Source organism: Staurois parvus, unplaced genomic scaffold (assembly GCF_062004578.1).
Source record: "Staurois parvus isolate SC_StPar_1 unplaced genomic scaffold, SC_StPar_1.0 ptg000223l, whole genome shotgun sequence".
NCBI classification, from domain to species: Eukaryota; Metazoa; Chordata; class Amphibia; order Anura; family Ranidae; genus Staurois; species Staurois parvus.
Genome location: NW_028318019.1, coordinates 523087 through 529123, shown reverse-complemented (window position 1 = coordinate 529123; position 6037 = coordinate 523087).

The following is a 6037-nucleotide window of genomic DNA, read 5'->3' as shown; positions in this document are numbered from 1 at the left end:
CTATTGTGTGTGTCGGTGCAATGAGGGCAAACTTCAATATAGAACATTGCTCCTCGGTGACACCTCACACCCTTCAATAACGGCGCAGAGTGCGGGGGTCAGCAGTATATCATATACAGCCCACCATACAGAGTGCAGAGGGGGCTGTAGTGTGCCCCCCCTCCTGATCCATACCAGACCACATGTCCACAACATGGGGGTCATCTTACCAGGGGGGATTCCCCCAGGTATAGCACCTTGTCTGGTGGCTGTGGGGATCTGTGGGTGGGGGTCATATTGGATTCTGGAAACCCCCTTTAATAACAGGGGGCCCCCATATACCGTCCCCCCATGTGAATGAGTATGGGGTATATAGTACCCGACAATAGCACCAGCCCAATGACCGTTCCCTAAACTGTCATCATCTACATAAGTGAAGGGACAGGGATGGTGGGACCTTATTACCCAAATGTGACCAGTGACCATATTTGGTCAGTGATGTCACTGCTTTCCCCGCCCCCTTCCTTACATGGCAGGGATTCCCAATGACATCACTGATTCCTGGGGGTGTGGCCGCTGTACCCATCCATGTCTTCCTCAGGCACCAGTGACAGCGGGAAACTGTTATATATAGAAGTGGTAGAAATGTCTCTTCTATATGTGATGATCGGCTCCTGCAAAACACGGGACCGGAACAGGCAAAGTTTGGTTTGTACTGTCGTCTCATCCCTACTCTCCGACAACTAAACCCAGAGATCATCCCAAGTGGTCATTGTATTTGTCCCTTACATTGGTGACCAATGGGAGAAGGACCCCTTATATCAGTGGCCAGTGTAGTGGTCCCTTACATTGGTGACCAATGGGAGAAGGACCCCTTATATCAGTGGTCAGTGTAGTGGTCCCTTACATTGGAGACCAATGGGAGAAGGACCCCTTATATCAGTGGTCAATGTAGTGTTCCCTTACATTGGTGACCAATGGGAGAAGGACCCCCTTATATCAGTGGTCAGTGTAGTGGTCCCTTACATTGGTGACCAATGGGAGAAGGACCCCTTATATCAGTGGTCAGTGTAGTGGTCCCTTACATTGGTGACCAATGGGAGAAGGACCCCTTATATCAGTGGTCAATGTAGTGGTCCCTTACATTGGTGACCAATGGGAGAAGGACCCCTTATATCAGTGGTCAATGTAGTGGTCCCTTACATTGGTGACCAATGGGAGAAGGACCCTCTTATATCAGTGGTCAGTGTAGTGGTCCCTTACATTGGTGACCAATGGGAGAAGGACCCCTTATATCAGTGGTCAGTGTAGTGGTCCCTTACATTGGTGACCAATGGGAGAAGGACCCCTTATATCAGTGGTCAGTGTAGTGGTCCCTTACATTTGTGGCCAATGGGAGGAGGACCCCATTATATCAGTGGTCCGTGTAGCTGTCCCTTACATTGGTGACCAATGGGAGAAGGACCCCCTTATATCAGTGGTCAGTGTAACGGTCCCTTACATTGGTGACCAATGGAAGAAGGAACCCCTTTTATCAGTGGTCAGTGTAGTGGTCCCTTAAATTTTGTGACCAATTGGAAGATTCCCTTTTATCAGTGGTCAATGTAGTGGCCCCTTACATTTTGTTACCAATTGGAGAAGGATTCCCCTTTTATCAGTGGTCAGTGTAGTGGTCCCTTACATTTTGTGACCAATTGGGGAAGGATTCCCTTTTATCAGTGGTCAGTGTAGTGGCCCCTTACAAAAGACTAGAAGGTCTAAAAAAAAACTAAATGTGAATGAATCACCAGGACCAGATGGCTTGCACCTGAGAGTCCTCAAAGAATGTAGCCAGCTTATTGATAGACAGTCATTCCACATATTTAGGAAAGCTTACTGACCGGAATGGTGGCAGCGGATTGGTGAATATCTAACGTGGTTCCAGTATTCCAGAAAGGACCGAGATACATATCTGGAAGCTCCAAGCCAGTCAGCCTAACATCAATAGTTTGTAAACTATTGGAGGGATGATAAGGGACCATATCCAAGAATTTGCTGATGAACATAGTATCATTAGTAGTAACCAGCATGGATTTATGGGAAAAGATCGTTCAGACCAACCTATTAACAATCTATGAGGAGGTGAGCTGTGATCTGGATGAAGGAACCCCCGTGGATGTAGAAGGAACGAGGATTGTGTCACTTCCAGAGTCACTCAGATGCAAACAAGCCATTTCCAGCTTGTGAAATCATCAGAATGAACTGATCTTGGTTTGATCGGCTGTTTTTATGGTCAGATTGGGATCTGGGGTCCAATAGACCGCAGATGTCTCAGTAAAGAGAACCTGTCTGATAGCAATAAAAGTAATAAATAAATTGGGACAGTGTAAAAAAATAGAAAAAAAATTAAAAGAAAAAAATGAAAGCACCCCCCCCCCCCTTGTTTGCACACAAAGGCTAACACATACGGAATTCCACCACGCATTGTAAACGGTGTTCTCACCACACGTGTCTCCACACAGGTATGGCTGGAAATGTCAGAGTGAGAGCGATAATTCCGGCATCAGACCTCCTGTGTACCTCTACACTGGTATCCTGAGTGACACCTATGGGGGGTATTTAGGCCCCGTAGTTTGGCGCCGTTCCACTGGCATTTGTAATTGTAAAGCGTGACATGTTAGGTATCTATTTACTCGGCATAACATCATCTTTTACCCCAAAACGGTATTATATTGTGTTTGCTGCACTAACATTAGGTAAAGTTTCTTTTCTAAAAAATGTGCATTAAAAAAAATCTGCAGAAATACGGAGCAACAAATATTGTACCAGCAACCATGTTACTCTCCAGGGTCTCTGCTGTATATAATATTTGGGGGCTCTCAGTCATTTCCCAGCAAATAATGACTTTTACATGTCGGAATGTCAGAATTGGCCGGGTAGGGAAGTATTAATAATAAATACAATAAATAATCGTCTCCTGACATTTAGGAGTCTATTAATAAATGGAACAACAACTCCCCCAGGTAGAAGTGCCGGTACAGTCCATTCCTTCTGTGTGTATGGGATGGGGGGACCAATGGTAGGAGGATCTTTGCTGAGCTGCTTGAAGGGTTTCCATCCATTTCACATGGAAAATACCACATTTGTCTATTAGATGGTGAGAATTCCTAGGATACTTAGCGCCATCTAAAGGCCAAATGCAGAATTTACCATTTTAAATCAATGGCTGGTGTCATAGTGTTGGTTTAACCCCCTGATGCCGAGCGCACGCAAATTAGTGGCCTCTCAGATCTGGGATTTGGCCCGTGGGGCCGCTAATTTGTGTGCCTGTCTTTGTGCTGGGAGCACACCGCATGGCGCACTCCCAGCACAAAGACCGGGGGGTCACTGAGAGTGCCGGGTCCTGGAACTCTCAATTCTGGGTCACATGATCGCTGTGATAGCCTCTGATTGGCTATCACAGTGATCAGTCACTATGAAACCCACCCCCTTGTTTTCTCTCTCTGAATTGAGGAGAGAGATACATTGCATCATTATATACATATATATATTACACATTGTAGCATTATATACATTCTATTATACATTGTATCATTATATACATTATATTATATCATTACATACATTGTATTACACATTGTATCATTATATACATTATATTATATCATTACATACATTGTATTACACATTGTATCATTATATACATTCTATTATACATTGTATCATTATATACATTATATTATACATTGTTTCATTATATACATTCCATTATACATTGTATCATTATATACATTCTATTGTACATTGAATCATTATATTATACATTGTATCATTATATACATTGTATTATACATTGTATTATTATTATTATTATTATTATTATATACATTATATTATGCATTGTATCATTATATACATTCCAATATACATTGTATCATTATATACATTATATTATACATTGTATCATTATATACATTATATTACACATTGTATCATTAGATGCATCCTATTATGCATTGTATCATTATATACATTCCATTATACATTGTCTCATTATATACATTTTATTATACATTGTATCATTAAATGCATTCTATTATACATTGTATCATTATATACATTATATTACACATTGTCTCATTTTATACATTCTATTATACATTGCATCATTATATACATTCTATTATACATTGTATCATTATATACATTCTATTATACATTGTATCATTATATACATTATATTATAAATTGTATTATTATATACATTCTATTATACATTGTATCATTATATACATTCTATTATACATTGTATCATTATATACATCCTATTATACATTGTATCATTATATACATTCTATTATACATTGCATCATTATATGCATCCTATTATACATTGTATCATTATATACATTATATTATACATTGTATCATTATATACATTGTATCATTATATACATTATATTATACATTGTATCTCTCTCTGTCCTTTCTGAGAGAAAAAAAAGTGTGTGTTAAAAATGTATATAAATAAATATATTAACCGCCACCTTTTAGCAGAAATACTGCTACAGGGCAGCAGGGGTGTGTAATATCATGTATATATACATTATTTTGCAATTCTGGGTAGGGGGCGTGCGTGAGCCACATGTGCATGTCCTACCAGTGCTGCCATTGGTGGCCTCAGCTGTCAATCACTGGGTCCTGGACAGTGATTCCCTGCCGGCACCCGGTGATTGCTGTGTTTCACCGATGGGTGAGAGATCTGTGTATAAAACAATACAGATCTCTCCCCTGTCAGCTCCTGCGCACTGCTTTGTATGGCTCTGCATAGCAGTGTGCGCAAAGTGAAGCACACACACAGCCCCCATAGTGAAACCACACAGTTAACCCTTTGATTGCCCCAGATGTTAACCCCTTCCTGCCCAGTGCCATTAGTACAGTGTCATTGCTTTTTATTAGCACTGATCACTGTATTGGTGTCACTGGAGATGTCAGTGACACCAAGTCAGTTCCCTCCAGTGTCAGAATGCCCGCTGCGATCCCGCTATAAGTCACTAACCATTACTAGTATAAAACAAATCCCAGTATCCACACCGCCATTTGTAGACGCTATAACTTTCATGTAAACCAATTAATTTACACGTATTGGGATTATTTTTACCAAAGACATGGAGCAGAATACATATTGGTTGAAATTTAGGATGAAATTTGATTATTTTTAGGGAGGTAAATTTCATTAGGGTGCAGCGTTGCATGACCGCGCAATTGTCAGTTAAAGTGCAAGAAAATCTTAATGCTGACCAGTCAGAATTGCTGTGTAATATTAATGACTTGTGGTGTAATACTGGTAAACGCATGTCTGCCCCTCCCCCAACAATCTCATGAGTCATTACAACTAGAGGGCGCTATCCAGCAATTGAATGTTGCCTCTGAGAATTATAAAAGACTGTGTTACATATATTGGTCTGTTACAGCCGTACAACACTCAGGAGTCATTGGAGGATTGAGGGGTTCAGGAGCTCAATCTTGTAGAGACAATTTAGTGGTGCGAACAAAGACAGAGGCAGAAGTGAGAACAACACATCTCCATGAATCCAGATCTGATCGCTCTGCGTCTACTAGACACTCCTCAACATCTTCCCAATCCATACAATCAAGGTTCTCTGCACTCAGTCAGCAACTAATAAAAGCCGTGCTGATGGTGAAGATTCTAAAATTCAGGCAGCTTTCACCCAGAAGAAAGCAGAAATGGAGGCTCAGGCCGCAGAAATGGAGGCTCAGGCTGCAGAAATGGAGGCTCAGGCTGCAGAAATGGAGGCTCAGGCCGCACAAAAGAAAGCAGAAATGGAAGCTCAGGCCATAGAAATGGAGGCTCAGGCTGCACAAATGGAGGCTTAGGCTGCAGAAATGGAGGCTCAGGCCGCACATAAGAAAGCAGGAATGGAGGCTCAGGCCACAGAAATGGAGGCTCAGGCGGCAGAAATGGAGGCTCAGGCCGCAGAAATGGAAGCTCAGGCTGCAGAAATGGAGGCTCAGGCCGCACAAAAGAAAGCAGAAATGGAAGCTCAGGCCGCAGAAA